At 54.7% G+C, this 18960-nt stretch overlaps 1 protein-coding gene across 8 annotated transcripts in view; it reads right to left on the bottom strand.

Annotated features, from left to right (window-relative positions):
* The window catches only part of Dnmt3a (DNA methyltransferase 3 alpha), a 110206-nt gene extending 92166 nt beyond the window's left edge, over window positions 1-18040 (bottom strand). For 3 of the 8 annotated variants that reach the window (XM_087554166.1, XM_087554159.1, XM_087554165.1), the window contains exon 1: window positions 17365-17434. The gene's annotated coding sequence lies outside the window, so the exon portion shown is untranslated. Of the gene's footprint in view, window positions 1-6816; window positions 6965-10879; window positions 11013-17364; window positions 17435-17882 lie in introns of those variants that run through there. The other 5 variants (XM_087554168.1, XM_087554160.1, XM_087554163.1 and 2 more) reach the window with 4 other exon arrangements.
* Between the last annotated feature and the right edge of the window lie 920 nt (window positions 18041-18960).

Below are 18960 nucleotides of genomic sequence, written 5' to 3'. Positions count from 1 at the left end.
AAAGCGAGTACTATTTTTATCCCCATTTTCCAGATGAGGAAAGTGAGGTTCCCAAACTGCTCAAGGTTGTAATTAGCAAGAGGAACAAGATCCAAAGGCTGTCCTGCTCATCACAATCTCTTTAATTAGCTCAGGACTTTTATAGCTATGTTCATTTTGGGCATAGACAGGTCAGAAAACAATTTCCTGTCTTACCTGCCTGTCTCAGATTGGGTGGTTTTTCTCTCTGTAGCCCTGGCTGTCCTGGAACTTGCTCTATAAACTGGGCTGGCCTCGAACTCGTGGAGATCGGACTGCCTCTGCCTCCCCAGTGCTGGGGTTAAAGGCATGTGTTACTATGACTACCATGGAGGGTTTAACCACAGCCTCCTAATGTAGTGATTTACCCAATGAAGGAGTTCATTTATTCATTCAACTCTTTGCCTGCAACGTGACAAGCACTGTGCTTTGAGGGTGTGTTGGTCGTTGCATTCAGTACTTAAAACAAATCCAAGAAGCAGGTTCTTCTTAAACATGTCATCCATGTCTTTAAAGAAAGAAGGGAGGGTCCTAAGGAGCACAGCTGTGCCATCCCAGCACAGGATCATGGATCCAGGTACACTCCACAGCCCTCAAGTAGGGCGGCATCCAGCAGAGCAGAGTCAGCATAGGTCCCCATGCCCAGGCCAGCAGCCCTGAGAGAGCTCCTGCATAACGGCCACATGGCCGAGTTTCCTACTTGAGCTGGGAATGAGGTAGGAGTGACTCCTGCGGGTAATGGGCTTATCCCCCACATCACCCCACCATCCTCAAAGGTGGTCGAAGCAGAAAGCTGAGTGGCACATCAGGGTTTTCCCCACCTCCTACCAGAGTGTCTCTGGGTCACAAGGCTGCGGCTGGGTAGAGGGGCCAGGGGGAGGTCTTGCTTTCACTTTTGGGTGAGATGACATCATCAACCCATTTGCTCCCACTTTCAGAAGTGTCGCTTGCACCCAACCCACCAGCTGCCCACAGAATCCCAAAAGCCTCTGGTGACAGGCCAGCAGCCCTGTCATCCTGTCCCCACTTCAGAGCCTGACTCAGGAGTCATCACGAAAGGATCTCATGCTCCCTCCTGGAAAGCACACCATCAGACGCAATGAGCAAGCCACACCTCCCGCCACTATGGCAGCCGCGGGGGAGGGGGTGAGTCTGCATCACGGACTCCTTTGCTTGCGCTAATGGTTACCATGGCACAGCCCCTAACGCAGAGAGAATAAAAGGTTTATGCCCAAAATAGACGCTGTGAGAGAGCTGCAGTTGTTCTTAGGAGTCAACAGGAGCCACCACAGACTTCATAAAGGAGCGCCTGTTGCTGGGTGTGGGCCACCGAGGCTCCTGCCTCAGGCTATGTGTTATGGCAAACCAAACCGGCTTCCCGTGGTCTGCGTGCGAGTGAGGACTACGAGGTTTCCAAGCATGAATGCACACGTGAGAGTCAGCATGTTGTCCCTGGGGAGTTCTGTGGCAGTGTCTACCCTCCTAAGGAGGTGGCTCCTGGACCACACAGCAAAGTGTTTCTCCCAAGAATGGGCCACACTTGCCAACTGTAGGGTCTCTTCACTCACTCTCCCCAGACCCCTTCACCTGGCTCCTGCTCCCCTCCCCCTCCTTTCAGCTCACTGGAGACTCAATCCTGAAAAAAGGGAGGGGTGCTCATTGGGAGGCCTCAAAACTGGTCCGTGAGAAGGTGAGACACATTTGCCTGGCTTTTTGGGGCCCCTGGGGCCATTGACTCAACTGTGTGAAAAACATCGGCTTACTTCAGTGTCTGGAGTGACTGGTCCTTCATTAGTAAGCATTGCTGGTACACAACAGAGTCATCTTCTAGAAAGAACAGCAATTGCTCTCAACTGCTGGGCCACCTCTCCAGCCTGATCTTGAATTCTCTTGCCTCTCCCTCTCAAATGCGGAGGTTTCAGGTCCGTGCCACCGTGACCGGCTAGGATTAGAACTCTGAACAGGAAGATGCCCTGCTGTTGTGTGGGAGGTCAGAAGGATAGGAAAGATGCACCTGAGAGCCACGTAGCCAAAGTACTAACTAGATTGTGCCAATGCTAGTACCCTTCGCTGCCTTCCCTGTAAAAGTATGTATGGGCCCTTTAAATCTCTCTCCACTGCTGGCTCGCACAATGTAAAACTTAGCAGACAGGGGTTGGGGATTTAGCTCAGTGGTAGAGCGCTTGCCTAGCAAGCGCAAGGCCCTGGGTTCGGTCCCCAGCTCCGGAAAAAAAGAAAAGGAAAAAAAAAAAAAAACTTAGCAGATACTGGAGAGCTGGGCAGTGGTAGTGCACACTTTTGATCCCAACACCTGGGGATGGGGGTGGAGACAGAGACCAGTGGATCTCTGTGAGTTCAAGGCCAGCCTGATCTACGGAGTGAATAGGGCAGCCAGGGATACACAGAAAAACCCTGTCTCAAAAAACACAAAAAATGGAGGATGGTGGAGGGAGGAGGAAGAGGATGAAGAGAAGGAGGAGGTGGCAGTACTAGAGAGATATTCAAGGAGCAGGCTGCCCTTCCTGGATCCAGTGTGCTGTCATAAAGGTTCCTCTGTCTCACCCAAATCTCACAGCCTGGATACTCTCTAGCACCAAGCTCTCCTAGGAGACCAAACTTCCCGGCACTCAGCTCTTACATTGTGGCTGCTTCTCTAGCATCTGGCTGCAGCAGGGCAGGAAAGCAGCAGCCAGAATCTCCCCCAGCACTCCCTTAGGGAGATAATCAGTGTACCTCAAGGAGCATGCCCCCTTTAGACTCAAAGGTCCAGAATGCAGATGTTCACTAAGATTCATCCACATGACACCAGTGACTCCTCTGCCGTCTAGGGCGCCACAGCCACACCCTCTCCCACAAGGGATGGCTCTCAGCCCCAGGGCAGCCTCCTCCCTGGGCACTCTAGCAATCCCAGGAGTAGTAGCTGTTCTCATGCCTGCTACTTGTGTATCCACTGGAGTGCATTCGCTCTGGCTGACCAAGCCTTACTACCCCAGTCCTGTTGCAGTTAATAGTTCTTTGCATTCAACTTGAACACCCTGTGGTTTGTCTGCTGATGGACCCAGGTTGACACAGCCACTCATGTCCCCAAGGGTTTGTCCTTCCTGTCATCTTTGGCTTGTTGGCAACCTGCCAGCTAACCACCCCCCCACTTCAAGCACTCATCAATACTCATGTAGGGAACACCACAGTTGAGCAGGGCTGCAGAGTACAAGAACCCCTGCTTCTGGAAGCTCACAGCCCAAGGATTGTCTGCCACCCTGGTCTCTGCTGCCCTGGCCTCTGTATTATGGCAGAGCCTAGTGAGGAGGCAGCCCTGACATCTGCAATGCCCTCCACCTGCAAGGCTCTGTCCGTCTTTATTTTCTGCCTGCCCATCTAGATGCACAGGTCAAATTCTGCTTTAGAGAACCAGGTCCCTAGAGCTAGCTGGCTCTATTTCCCAGCTTCTTCTCTCTGTGTAGAAATGGCAGTTTTCTCTTAGTCCCATGACCCAATCCTCCAGAGTCTCTTACCCTTCACTTCACTCTGGGAACCTTGTGTCACTGGACAATAACCTTGGTGACTACAAAGCACTGGGTAGGCCTGCTTGGTCCCTTCCTCCAGCCCACCCTGTCAGCAGAATATCCACACACGATTCCCTCAACCAAAACAACTGACTCTGGTGATGGACACAGTCCTGGAGGGTATTAGAGACAGTCACATGTACACTTACAAGGGTGAATCATACAGAATGCAAATATATCTTGATAAAGCTGACTTCCCCCAACTGTGAGGTACCAACGATTTTCACACACTGGTCAGATCTTTCACTGACAGCTGGCTCTGACCTCACCTCTCCCAGCTGACCCCTTGTTTCCACAATCTGTTCACACCATTTCCCTCCGAAGCCCCCTGAGAGCCTTTGCCCCATCCCTCAGGTTCACATATCTCCTTCCTTCATCCCTCTCTGACTACCTACCTACCAAGGGGCTCTAATAGTGTCTGTGGGTGGTCATGCAACACCACAAACGTATACAGATGTGTCTAATTTCCCAATCACATGAGGTCAAGGTTCATGTCTTGTTCTTTCCCATCCAGGCAGCACAGCCCACAGTAGGGGCTGGCCTCTGTCCTGTTCTAATTGACCCTTGAGGCAGAGAGGACCGTGCAAAGTCACTCCCTTGCAGCTGCAACATTCCCAGCACAGTGCTGCAGTGACTAGAGTGACCCCCCCATACTCCTCATTCTGGGGGTTGCTTGGCAAAGCTCCAAGGCATGGAAAGGCCACGTGGAGCTGAGGCTCTGGACCACCATCTGCAGGACAAATCTGACACCTGCCCTGGATTTTCCAGGTATTCCTGCCCCCAGACACCCATCATAAGGCTCCCAGGAAGGGCCTGGCCTCCCACCCCTTGGGAAGCTGGCTTGCCTGCAACTACAGTGTCCACTGTCACCCTCTTTCTCTACAGAGCATGCCAATAACGATGGAACTGACCACTCCTAGGTCAAAACTGGGAAGTCCCTCGGGTCTTCAGGACCAGGATATATGGGTGGATCTCTTCCTCAGATAGCAGGGCAGAAGCAATCAGTCCTTAGAATTCTCCATGGGTCCTGGTCTGTCTCTCTACTCTCCGCAATGACCCAAACCAAGCTGTTGGTGGGAAGAGTTGATATTTAGAGGTGTGGGGTTCAGTGTCCTAATCTGTGAAGTGAGGTGAACGAGAATCATCATCTTACAAGTCCACCTCAAGATATGAGAATGGGACTTGAATGTTTAGCTCAGTGCCTGGTTACATGGTAGATGTTCATCAGATGTCCATTTTAAAAATTATTCTGTGATTCAGGATAAAAGGCTAGGTCATCTAGACTGCGTCCTAAGCTAGCTCACACTCCTGGGTCTGCTGCAGCCTGACTCAGGGTAGCAGCTTTTCCTCTAGGGATAGGCTTAGAAATCTCTGTAAGTCACACAGACCCAGATGTGTGTACACCAACAAGCACAGATACACACACACACACACACACACACACACACACACACACAGCGAGAGAGAGAGAGAGAGAGAGAGAGAGAGAGAGAGAGAGAGAGAGAGAGAGGAGGCATGCACTGGACCACATAGAGACATGATGTATATACATAGATTCACACACAGTCATACAAATACATACCAATCAACACAGATCCACATACAGAGGCATAAAGACATAGAGACAGTAACACAAACACAAAAGACAAACACAGACACATGCACACACAGCACAGATGGATGCACAGAGTCATACAAACACAGTCACAGATGAAAAACAGACACAGGAAAACACGCACACACACACACACACACAGAAGAAGGCTCACATGGTAGCCCAGGAGCACTTGCAGACTCTGGGGGACACCTGTAACAGGGAACCCGCAGTCACCTCCACACAGACGGGAGTCTGCACATTTCACCTACTGTGTGGGCCAACGAGGCATTTGGAAACCAGCTTGGGAAGCTCATAACCATTCATAACATTGTTCTGCAAGAAAATACAAAACCGCCCTAGAAGCAAACATTTGCAATAGAGCCCTCCGAAAGCTGGGAATTGTCCCCACCAGAAAAGTAACAGTGCAAGAAGGGGGGAAAAAAAAAACCGCATAAACTTGGTTCGCCTCTGCAAAATTAATACAAATTACAAAAACATTTATGTGAACTGCTTACCATTTACACCTAATTACCATGCAGAACAATTATGCATATCGTTAAGAGCATACAGGATTAATTATGCTCTATGCTTCATGTGATTACACCTCCACACCCTGAGTTCACAGAGACCCAGCTTCCCCAGGGCCAGTCCAGGGTTAAGGCCCTTGCAAGGTTCTGCAGCAGATTCACAGCAAGCCACACCCAGCTTACACTGCTGCCCAGGGACAGCCTAAGCAACACCATCTGCATACACACCCCTAACGAGAAGCCATCTTTGGTCAAAGCCTCACAGAGGATCTTCATATGTCTACCAACGGGCATATCGAGGGTCACAGGGTCACCACAGGGCACAGCTAAATGGCCCCATGGGAACCTGGGCTCACCAGCTCCAGAGGTCTGGCTCTGTAAAGACAGCCCATCCAGGTCCAGACCTCATCACCTTCAAGCTCACATATGGCCGTGACCATCACATCTACACTCCCTCTCTGATCCCCCTCAGTGCTCACTCACCCTCAATAACCTCTCAAGTGTGCCGGGGTGACCCAGGCTGGTGGCAAAGACCTGAGCACAAGGACCTGTTAGAGACCATCATAGACAGCTGCAAAGACCAGGAGCTGCCATTCAGCCGTTCTGCTCACAAGACAGGGAAGGGGAAGCAGGCATCTTCGGGCACGCCTGCTCTGTGCCAAACCAAGAACACACATGGTTGGATTTAAATCCTCAAACACCTGTGAAGCCGACCGCCTAAGGATTCTTTCAAAAGACGGTGAGAAAAAACAGCCAGGCTTCGTGCACGGAGCCCATATCCAGCAAACAAACAAACAACAGTCCTAAGAGCCTCTGAGAGGATATCCACTCTGCAGATGGCAACGGCAAGGTGGACAGAGGCTGGGTGACCCCCTGAAGGACGGACACCAGTCAAGGAAGCAGCAGAGCCAAGGTCAAACCCCACCTACCCAGTGCCAGGTCTGGTGGCTTTGGCACACTGCCACACTGCCTCTGCCTGAAGTAAGCAATACCAACGTGGTTCATGTCCTTATCCCAAAAAGACTTTGGGAGCAGTCTTTTGATTCTACTTCATGAAACACTAAAGTCTCCTTTCTCTCCAAAAGTTTGTGTATCTTTTCTATTCACTTACCAAAAAGGCTGGTCCTAGATTGTTCCCTCCTCTTTTGGCAGACTTGGCCCTGACGGAGAGGGGCGGCTTTGCTCAAGTCCAAGGACACTCTGAGAAGGTGACAGTGATGCTTACCCAAATGGAGCAGCCTGGGAGTGGAGGGCTAGGCCTGAAAGTTCATTTTGGGAAGAATCACCAAGCAGCAGACATCCCGGTTCAAATCCCCAAACACCAAGAACAATGACTGCCTGATGCCTGTGACACAAGCCCAGTGAAGTCACCACCGCCTCCCTCACACATCTGCAGGGCTGCCTAGCCAGCACCGAGGAAAGCAACGGCCCTTCCTCACCCATCCCACAGACGCCCCCCTCAGGCCTTCTGACGCAGGCTCTCGCCGCCTTCTGCAAGCCTGGCCCAGGCCCAGCTCCAGTGTCTCCCAGGAAGCAACACCCCAGAGCCCTCAGGACTCCGCAGAAAGCGGAGTCACCATCACCTCCCCTCCCTCCCTTTGGAGCATAGCCCTTCGTGCAGACCCTCCTCAACCACCCACCTGACCTCTACATTTCTACGCTGGCTTCTGACTTCCTCCTTCTGGGTGCCCCAGAATGACCTTCCTTGGATGTCACTGGGGGCTGAGGACTCTCACCCTCATCTGTGGACATTGCAGCTTCCCCAGCCTGGCCGGACCCAGCCCTCCAGCCTTCTGGAGCTGAATCTGCCCTTGACCATCTAACTCCATGCCCTTCACCTCAGCTTAGGCGTCACATCCATCAAAAATCCCTTCACGGCATTCCCTGCCTGTGACCAGGCTTCCCTATCCAGCCCCAGTAAGCCCCCTTCCTGTTTTTTTCAAGCTGACCACAGCTGGCAATTCGTTGCCCATCCTCCACCTGAAGTGCAGGGAGAGTCCTTGGGTTTCATCTGTATGGTCAGCAGCGAGTGGCCTCCAGGAGGCCTTTCAGCGATGAACAGAGACACTATGCATCTGGAGCAAGGGACCTCCAGACTGGGTTTAAGATGCCAAGCGGTTGGGAGGGTGTTGACCGGAGGAAATGCAGAGGCCCTGCCCAGCCTCACTGGGCTTTTAAGATGAGCCTCCAGTACCAAGCAGGGCCCTCAGACTACCACCAGCCAGGCTGAGAACCACAGGCCTCTGAGTGGATAGCAACAAGTACACTGTTTATGGCAATAAAACCATTAGAGGACATTGCAATGCCAGTTGCCAAACTGGTCTAGACCCTCCCATGCTCTAGACTATGGGCAAAGTCAGTAGGGCCAGCAGGACCACAACCCATAAGACATTGGGAGTTGGGGGTGGGGGTGGGCTGTACAGCCAATTCCTGGTTTTTCACAGTAGTAACAGAGAGACCATCAAGGTAGTTCAGGAATTGATGATTTCTGTTGCGAAACCTGACAACTTGAGTTTGATGTCAAGGACACATATGGTGGACAGAGAGAACAGATATCCCACAGGTTGTCCTGGTGTGCGCCCCCCTATATAAACTGATATATAGTTATCAAAATGATCTGCTCCCCTTCATCTTAAGGGTGTCAAGAATAGTTGTTTTATAGGCTCTCACAGCACAAGGCCTTCCTGAGAGTTCCCCTTATTCACAGACCATTGTATAATGAACCCCACTTTATGAAAAGGGGCAATTCCTTCCTGGGCACCTCCTATGAGTGGCTGTAAAATGAGAATCATTTGGTTTACAGAAAAAGCATGCAACTCAAAACTGCTTAGGGCTAGGCACTAGCGAATGTCAGCAGCTGAAGGTGCTAACCCCGGGGGGCTGCCTGACTCCCTACTTCCCCTTTTGTCCTGCGCAAGCCTGGAACTGTGGGTCCGGTCAGCAGAGGGACAAGCCCCAGGCTTCCTTCCATGCTGGGTTCTTTTCTTTGCCGGGTCTTAGCCCTTCTAGTTTTATCTCCAAGTGACCAGGAAAAGGAATCTTTGTTTCTTTCCTTATATTTTTGGTTGTGAGCCTAGCCTTTAATGGCTGAGCCATCTCTCCAACCTCTTTGTTTCTTTCCTTAACGCCCCCTCTCCGTTGTCACCCAGCTCGCTGCTACCCACTTCCTCAGGAGCTCCTGGATCAGAGCTGGAGCCCACAGACAGGGCAAGTTCCACAGATCCTTCTATGTCTGTGGCAGGACCTTCTGATGGCAAACTCATCCTTGAGTGTGGCTTCTCCAGGTGATCTCAGAGATTTGGGCTAAGAGACCTGCCCTCCACCCCTGGCTGGATCTTTAGTTATGCCTTTAACACCCAGGGGACAATCTGGGTGACTAACCATTGCAGTGATGCCTTTCAGCAGGATTTTCCGAGTGATTTTCCCCATCCTGGTTCGAGATTTGTCTACCGTCCCTGGGAACTAAGTACAAGCAAGACCCCTCTGCTCTCAACCCTTCCCCGCATCCAGGCTTCTTCCTGCATAGACTGAGTCATCTAGCCCTCAGTCTTTAAGTCAGTTCTATTTTTTAATGCCTTACCATTTATTTGTTTGGAATTTTGTTTTATTTGAAACAGTCTATGCAGAGTTGGTTGGCCTTAAACTTACAGAGATCCTCCTACCTATTTCCTAAGTACTAGGATGCACATGCGCGCGCGCGCGCGCGCGCGCACACACACACACACACACACACACACACACACACACACACACACACAGGCACAGGCACGTGCACATGCATACAACACCTGTGGGTTCCTGGGGATTGAACTCCGATCTCCAGGTTTGTGTGCATCCACTAAGCTCTCTCTCTCTCTCTGGCTGTCTTGTGTTTCCATATTTTTTATCCACAAGCTTTCCAAAGGTATGATTTTTTCTGTGTTAGCAGATCTCTCCCAAAATCTCATCCAATATCTGTTCTCAGTGCCTGCCCCAATCACCCTGCCCTGCCTACGTTAGGACTTCTCTTAAACCTGCACGCAACTGCCCCATGTCTGAGGTTTCCTTTCAGGGACCTTCCTTCAACAGAAGTAGCCCTGGCTGCCCTCAAACTCACTAGGTACACAGAGGATGCCATTGAACTCATGATCCTCGTGCTTCTACCGCCCAAATGTGTGTGCTACAAAGTCCAGCTTTTTGTTTTGAGGTAGTGTCTCACTCTGTAGCCCAGGCTGGCCTTAGACTCTCGGCAGTTTTCCTGCTTCAGCCTCAAGAATGCTGTGGTCACACAGTCTTGAGCTCCACACTTGGTTTCTGCTGGTTATTTTTCCTCATAAGCAGCCAGGCTCCTAGGCCTGGATTCCCATTGGTCCCAGCTATTGAGGATGAAGCCCTCCACACTGTGACTCTCTCTCTACTGCGAGAGTTCCTGGATAAAATATGGTTCTACCTCATCCCCCTTTACGCCACGTCTTTATGTTTTGTTGTTGCCACTACAAACAAAGTCACATTTTTCAGAGAATACAGGTCGGTGTGTATCCTTAGAGGGAAATCTTTTATATGCATTCATTAACCTATAAATGGAATTCTTTTTTTTTTTCTTCTTTGAGACATGCTGTCACTATGTAGTCCTGGCTGTCCTGGAACTCACTGTGTGGACTAGACTGGCCCTGAACTCAAAAGAGACTTGCCTGCCTCTGTCAGTCAGTCAGTCTGTCTCCCTCCCTCTCTCCCTTCTTTCCTTCTTTTCTTTCTTTTTTTATTTCCCAAAACAAGGTTTCTCTCTGTTGCTCTTGCTGTTCTGGAATTCTGTAAACCAGGCTGGCCTCAAAATTCAGAGGTGCAACTGCCTCTGCTTCCTGAGTCCTGGGATAAAAGGTATGCACCACCACCTAACTTTTTTTAATTAAATTTAACCCACATAGTGGAAGTCTCCCACAGGTGTCCTTCTGACTCCTACATGCTTGTCATGCATGTGTGTAACATACACACACACCAAACATAATAAAATTTAAACAGTTTTTTAAATGAGTTCTACCTCCAGCACTTGAAAAGCAGAGAATTCAAGGCTAGCCTAGTCTATAAAAGGTAAGAGATTACAGAAAGTACATTGCAATTTTGGGTGACTCAACACCTCAAGGACACTCAAGCAATCAGAATAGACCCCTCACCGCCTTATTTATTTGTAAGCTCACCTTTTCAGACTCTGTATTAATCACACGGGGCCCATCCCATCAGGAGGCTGCCTCTCCATAGCTTCTGCCACCTGAGGTGTCAGATGCCTCTGGCTGGCATGGGCAGGTTACACTGTCTGGCACCTCCCAGAGTCTTTGGGGAAACAGAAAAGGCATGCTTCAGGGTCATGGCCACTTAGACAATCTCAATGAAGCAGCCCATACTCAGCCAACAGTTAAAACCACAAGTGTGACCTCTCAACACCGCAGTCACCAGCCTAAGTTTCTAGTATCATTTCTCAGAACGGAAGTGTCTTCTGCACTAGTGTCCACTTCCAGGGTAAGACCAGCATAGGGGCCATGTATAGAAGTTCACATTTGTAATCTCAGAAGGTTAAAGGAAAGGTGCCATGAAAATGGAGCTAGCCTCCGCTAAAGTGAGACACTCTCAAAACTCCAAACCACCAAACCAAAACCAAACCAAAACCAAAAAACCCGCTGGGCTAGAAGCAGGAGACCCGGATCTTACTCCCATCACTGGCCGTAAGACAGCCACCTGTCCATTCCATCTGCATTACCCAGACAGGACGGCTAAAAGGCTCAGAACGGAAAATGACCTTGACATTTGAAACAGAGCGGAAGGATCAATAGGAATGACCATAGGAAAAAGAAAATGGGAAGCTGGCCCTGTATCTGAATAAGGTCGGGAAGCCTGAGGAGTCAGAGGGGTCCACAGAAAGACAGCGGGCAGTGCAGAGTAACAGTCACTATTGAAAAATAATCCCACCATAGTAGGATTCAGCAGGAAAGCCCTAGGTTAGGCTTGGGAGGGCCCTGTGTCTCCTTCCTGTGGTGCAGCACCCACATCTGTCACCTGTCAGTGTGGGGTAGCCCTCTAGGCATCTCCCTGGTACTGGGGAGGACGAGGAAGGCAAGACAGAGCTGTCAAGGCAAGGACCTATCATTCCACCACAGCCTTCCCTTCAATCCCCTGTGAGGTTGTTCTGGATGCTGGAGGGTCTCTGCCCGGGAGCTTGGACAACAGGGGATGTGGGGACCTCCCAGAGACCAGGACAACAGAGACTCCGCTTGCAATCCACATTGGCGTTGCTATCGGCAGCAGCACTGGAGGACCTTGGCTCTGCCTTCCCCTGGTTGCCAAGACCCCCTGGGGCTCCACAGCCAAACCCATGCTTTCCTGTCCCAAGTCTGAGCTCTTAAGCCCTAGACTACAGACTGAAGAATCAAGATCCTGCACCACCTGGGCTCAGCTGGCCAAGCCTGCTTTCCCTCCACTGCCCTGCAGGGAGACTCAGGCATTTCTCCGTGAGCACACACGGGAGTCACTAAGTACAAGGACCCAGTCCTCAAACTACTGGGGAGCCTTAGCCAAGACTCCAGCACCTCCCAGGCCCCCTCCACCTTCCCAGGTGTCCGGCATGGGTGAGCATTCTCACATGGCAGCTGGCCCAGACGATGCTCTTCCCCAACTCCACTCCCAGGCTCTGAGGCCCTCGATACTGCCCCTTCCTCCTAGAAGCCTGCCCTGACCTCTCGGTTGGCAGTGACCTCCCTCTCCAGCACCCTGAATTATTAATTAGTTGGGTACTTCTCAACATGGGCACTGGGCCCTGCTCACAGGAAATGCCCAACAAATAAAATCTCAGACAAGCGGAAGCAAAGGTGGGGGAAAATTCTACGGAGGAGTTCAAGGCAGAGTAAGAGTAAAAAGCTGGAACAAACTCGAGGGACTGAAGGTGCTCGCACAACCTGTTGACAAAGCCATTTGTGAGAATGGAAGCTCACTGCCAAGATTTCCAAGCACTGTCAGCAACGTCCTTACAAAAACCAAGGCTTTATAAGAGAGACCGAAACATGGGTGGGGCTTTTCCAAACTTCAAAATGCCCCATGTGCCCCAAATAGGGACAGCAGGGACAGCAATCCACACATTCACTGACCCTTGGCTAAGATGGTGACCAGCTGCTCCATACATCCCAGGAGCCAGCAGTTAAGTCCTACAGCTAGGCCTTATCGACAGACACTTCCTCCTAACTCCAGGACCCTTGCTTACAACGCGCTGACCCTGGCTCATGCAAAGCAAGCTGGGTGTCCATGTCTGCACAAATACGCAGACACACAGCGTGGACCCCATCTTGCCCACATCACTAGCCAAATGGAGGTAATTCGGACACAACACACAGATCTCAGGGAGAGACTTGTCTTAATGGAACTCACTTGGCTCATTTTTTAGGGAAAAAAACCACTATAATCAACAAGACAAACGGAGCCAGATGCATGTCCCCCTAGATACAAGAGAGGCTAAAGAAAGCTGAGGAAGGGCTGGAGAGATGGCTCAGCGGTTAAGAGCACCCGACTGCTCTTCCAGAGGTCATGAGTTCAATTCCCAGCAACCACATGGTTGCTCACAACCATCTGTAATGAGATCTGATGCCCTCTTCTGGTGTATCTGAAGACAGCTACAGTGTACTTATATATAATAAATGAATAAAAAAAAAAAAGAAATAAAAAAAAAAAAAAAGTAAGAAAGCTGAGGAAGGGTTGAGACCAGTCTGGGCAGCCGTGATTTCAAAAGAAAGAGACAAATGGCCCCAAATAAACCCTTAGAGTTTACACAAACTTCCTTATAATGCAGCACTTGGGAGGCGACGGCTGAAAACTCAGTTGAAGGCCAGACTGACTACAGAGCAGGACCCTACCTCAAGGGTGGGAGGGGACAGGAGGGGAGGGGAAAGGGACGCCTCTGATTTACTACTAAAGCCCTGGTGGGGAGCAGCAGAGTCCCAGCCTTGCTGAGAAAGCAGATGGCTTCTAACATGGAGCTGGAGCCAACTGCCCCTAGGACCCCACTCCAGCTCTGACTTCTACCAGCCAGACCTGCTCAATCATCAGCAGGGAGGAGGTGGTAAGGAGACCTCAGGCCAGCGGCTGGAGGTGGCAGTAAGTGTTCATGAGGCAAAGCGCCCCAGCAACCCTCCTGCCTCAGGCCCTGGGAGGCAGAGCCAACCACAGAAGGAACTGGCTTGGCCTCTCCCACAGAGCCAGCTCTTAAAGCTCCCGGAGCTCCCAGCTCCCTTCCTAAGGGCTGCAGCAGTCATGGTGACATCTCAGAAGAGGATCTACACATCTGAAAGGCAAGGCTGTGCCAAGACTCCCTTTCTATCTTGTTCCCCGAAACAGAAATCTTGAGGGAATCTGGGAAAGAATTTGGGCCTGGGGGCACAGGGGTGGGAAGCAGAACTCTCCAGGTGCACAGGTAGTGGCCACTGGAGCAATGCGGGCAATAATATAACCACTGGAGTAACCACCAACAGAACCGGTAAGAGAGCCACATCCTGGGAGAGAGCAGGGAGCCTCATCAAGCAACCTTCCTCATGGGAGCCCACTAAATGTTGTCGAACAGAACATCCAGGACTCCCCAGAAGGCAGATCACCTTCACTTCCTCCCACCCAGAGAGGCTGGACAAGGCTGGACAAGGATCCTTTGGTCCATCTTGTCCCTTGCTGGCTTGTGGGAAAGAAGGGTGGATGGGGTATGGAAGTGACGGTCAACTACCCTCAGGGACTGAGGGACTTAATACAGATTGGACTGAGGGTGACCCTTGCAAATTACACACACACACACACACACACACACACACACACACACACACACACACACCCCTCTTCAGGAAAGCACCAAGCAGAGAGGCTGCATGGAAGCTGTGTTTTATGTCCTCTGCAGTCAGACCTGACAGACAAACACATCATCCCTCCCCTCTCTGCCAAAGCCCACCTCCTGGCAGCCCCCACCTTCTCCATTACCACTACCCTGGAGCGAAAACAGACCACTCTAGCCCTGTTCTGGGTCTGACATTCCACCAGGAAAGTCAGAGCCATAGAATCTCAAAGTTGGAATGGGACTGCAAGCTTCATCCAACCCCCACCCCACAGAGGAATCCTGCCTGCAGACACCCTGACAGATGGCCATTGGCGGCTCCTGTAGGCTTCTCCACTGTGGAAGGCAGGCCTTGCACTGGGGATGTTCATTCCCTGAGTCTAAAGGGATACACCTTTCCTCAGGTTAGGCTCCTGGCGAACACTAGACAGCCTGGGCCAAGTAACACGGAAAAGTTTGGGCCATCGTGAGCCCAGAAATGGGGAGCTGCAGATTTGATGGGGAGGGTTGCAAAGATAGAGTCCAGGAGGAGGGCTCTGAGAGGCAACAGGGCCCAGAGAAAGGGGACACAAGGAGGGAGGAGGTGGATGTCAAACCTATGACACAAGTTGGCCTGGGGACTCTACCTAGCATCCTAGCATCTTTGTCTCTCTGTCTCTGTCTGTCTGCCTCCCTCTCTCTCTCTCTCTCTCTCTCTCTCTCTCTCTCTCTCTCTCTCTCTCACACACACACACACACACACACACACACACACGTAGACAGAATAACCTGTCAACAGCTCCACCAGGGTCTTAATGGGTCCCAGAAGCAGAGAGGACAAGTAAGCTTGCCCACCAAAGCCCACAGGAACTTCTACAACCCAACTATCCAAAGGCAAGGACTGCTCTAACTACCTGCAAACGGCCCCTGCCAGCACAGAAGATAGCCCAAAGACGGTCTGCCAGGCAGCTGGGCTTCCCAAATCCCACAGGCCGGCCCCAACACCCCAGCAAAGCAAGAATAGCTCCCCAGGCTGCAGCTGTCACATCTGCCTGGGAGGGAGGGAGGAGGCACGGTGGAGCAGCACCTGATCCCAGAATCCCAGCGCAGCCTGCCCAGGAGGAGGTTCAGCCGCTGGCAGCTCAGGGTGAAACATGAAGACTGAACTGTCCCCGGGGATGCTGATGGCAGTCTCTGGGCACGGCAGTGAGGGGCAAGCTGGGTCACTCGGCCGAAGATACTCCTCCCTGAAGGCTACTGTCCCCTCTAGTTTGAGAGGGGGGCAGTTGTGCAGTCCCTAGTCCGCCCTTCCTCCCCAGCCCTACGCAGGCCAGAACTGCCCAGCTGGGTGCAAGACGCCATCTTAGGTCAAGGTGCAGTCACAGAAAGCTCCCCTTGGGAGCCCAGGAAGGGAGCAGTGAGACCCAGTGGGAACCTACTCCCACCCAGGGTGCCCACACCTAGTCAGCTGGCCTTGCAGGGAAAAAGGAGAGGAGGGGATGCAGAGACAGGGGGAGAGCAACTGAGTGGGGAGCGAAGGGAGAGGGTGCCCCCAAGAAGGCAAGCTCCAGGAAAGCAAAATGAAGTTTGGCAGCCATAGGGCTGCGGGCCTCGAGAAGAGGGGTTGGGGGAGGCCGGGGGCGGGCCCTGGACGCAAGCCAGCTCGGTCCGCGCCAACGAGGGAGGGCATGACGGCGTGGAGTGGGGAGCCCGGGTGAGGGCGGGACACGGACCGCGGCTTGCGGAGGCTCGGGGGTCTCCTGAGGTGCGGGCAACATGGGGACTGAGACCCCCGGATCCGCAGCCTCCGCGAGGCCTCGTCCTTCACTGTGCAGATGCGAAGCTTTCAAGGACACGTCTACACCGACCCGGCGGGGGTGCGTGTGAGTGTGTGCAGGGGGAGTCTGCTGCAGGGGGCGACCCCGGCATCCCCACCAGAGTCGTTTCCAGCCTTGCCGCTCCCGCCCCCGCACCTTCTAGTCCTCGGCGGCCGGGCCCGGGGATCCTCGCCCACTCCCGCCCCGCCCCCACACTGCGGCGGCGCCGCCACCGCCGCCCCGCTCCCACGGCCCGCAGCGGGGGCAGGGAGGAGCCGGGCGCGACGCCCCCCCACGCCGTTCCGCCTGGCCTCCGCGGGAGCGTGCGCCCCCCGAGCGGGCACGCTCCCCACGCGCGCGCCCCTCCCAGGCCCGCCGGCGCCCCGCACCCCCAAGCCACAGGTGGCCGCGGGAAGATCGCGACGCCGCGCTCCCCGGCGCGGGCCCCGGCCGCCCCTGGGCCCTGCCGGGGGCCTCCAGGGTCCCCCCGCCGCGCGGAGCCTCCAGGCCCGGGGGAGGGGCGGGGCGGGGAGCGGGGCCCGGGTCGTGCCAGGCTGCCATTTTCTGCCGTGGCCACGGCGCTCCCCGGCCGCCCGCCCCCCTCCCCCGCCCCTCCCCCTCCCGCCGCCCGATTCCGGGTCGGGTCCGCACCCCGCAGCGCACGGCCGCAGGCCCCGGCCGGGCCCCCGGGCGGGGGCAGAGCCCGGAAGGCGGAGGCGGCGGGGCCCTGCGGCAGCGCGCGTCGGGCGGCGCGCAGGCCGGCGGAGGCCCCCCGCGGCATTGTACGGACTTGAACTTGAGCCCGGGCCGGGCGGGGGCGCCGAGGGGCGTCCGCGGCTGAGGAGGCGCGCAGGAGAGGATCGGCGGGCGAGCTGCGGGGACATAAACAAACCCTCGGCCCGGGCCGTCCGCTCCCGCAGCCCCGTGCGCCACGCACCGAGTTGCGGGGTCCGAGCCGCGCTCCCCACCGCCTTGCTGCGCCCTCCCGCCCGCCCGCCCTCCCAGCTCCGGAGCCGTAGGCCGTGCTGGTTACCGTGTGGCCCGGCGGGTCGGGCGGCCCCGCTCGCCCTGCTGCCGCGGCGCCGCGTCCCGGCTCGTCCTCTGCTCGCGCCGCCGCCCGCGCCGCCTCCCGGCCCGCCCGCTGCCTGCCGCGCTCCCTCCCTCCGTCGCTGTCGCGCTCCCTCTCTCCGCCTCCTCCGCCGGGTCCCCCCCGCCCGCCCCTTCTCTCCGCCTTCCTCCTTCCCTCCCTCCGGCCGCCCGCCGCCCAGGCCTCCGCCCGCCGCTCGCCCCCCGTGGCCGCGCTGGCTCCGGCCCCGGCGCTGCGGAGCCGCCCGGGAGGCAACACCGGGGGCCCCGGGGCGCCGCGGCGGGAGCGACCGGAGCTGCGGGCGGTCCTAGCGCCCCCGGCGGGAGGAGCGGGTTCGGGACCCCGCCGCGCCCCGGCTGCAGCGCTCGGGGCCGGGCACTCCGCCGGACCCGCGCTCCCGGGCGCCCCGTATCCCTCGGGTGGTCCCCGGGCCGCAACCTCCCCACCTTGCGGCGCCCCTCTACCTGGCGCGGATTCTGTGCGGGGTCCCCGCATCCAGCACTGGCCGTAGGGACAGCTGCCCCTCCTCTCCCGGGCCGGTGTCAAGTGCCTCCCCCCGCCGCCCGCGGAGCCCCCGGCGGCCTTCGCCCTGCAGTTCTCCCGACCTCCACCAGAGCCCACTGCGCTCTGCGCGCCTCAGCACTGGGGCTGGGGACAGCAGCGCCTGCCCAGCCGCGTCGCCACCCTCAGCCAGGTGCCGCGGTGGCCAAACGGCTGCACACGGCCAAGGTCGCAGCGCCTGGTGCCTCGAGGCCATCCTAGGGGCTCGAGCACGGTCGTGGAGTGAGCTCCCTAAACGGCAGTAAGCGTCCTGTACCTTGGGGTGTCCAAAAAGAGTTGGATGCCCTCAGGTGGGCTCTGGAAAGATCTGAAGAGGTGGGAGGTTGAACTAAATGACATTGAAGGCCTGCCTCTTCTTCCAGCTGCAAGATCCTCCGCAGACCTGCACTAGACCTGGCTCCCTCAGGGTGGGGGTGCTCTCAGGGCTCCGGGTCTGTAGTGCTCACCTCTCCAGCTACCATCGGTGGAGCTTGGCACTGGATCCCCGACTCCCAGCCTCCTTGTCAGGCTCCTCCCTCCCGCCACTGGACAGCACCAGCCAGCCAGCCCTTCAGTGCCCGTGTCCTGAGGTGCATCTCTCACAGCCACGTCACACTTATTTGCAGACCCTCAATTTTGAAGCAGCACCCCACCTGGTATGCTACACCCCATTGAGAGCCCCAGGGACAGTTGCCTAATTCGCAGAACTGTAGAACCATTTCATATTGCAGGGCACTTTTACCCTTCAGTTTTCCCCACCCCGAAGCAACTCTCTTGACCCTTCCTGTCACCCACCTCAAAGCTCTCCCGGCCCCCATCGCTACTGGTGTTCATTTCTGCCATAGTCTTTCACCTGGCCAGTTCTTAAGACTAGTCATGACCTGTGAGGACGAGGACACCGTTTGCCTTCCGTACAGCTCAGCACCTGTACATGCTACGTCCTCATAAATGTTGGTTGCATGACCGTATGAACTGCAGGCTTCCTGTATCCAAATCCACAGC

The sequence above is a fragment of the Rattus norvegicus genome, chromosome 6 (genome assembly GCF_021556685.1).
Source record: "Rattus norvegicus strain SHRSP/BbbUtx chromosome 6, alternate assembly SHRSP_T2T, whole genome shotgun sequence".
Taxonomy (NCBI): domain Eukaryota; kingdom Metazoa; phylum Chordata; class Mammalia; order Rodentia; family Muridae; genus Rattus; species Rattus norvegicus.
This window is presented reverse-complemented; position numbering and strand designations above follow the sequence as displayed.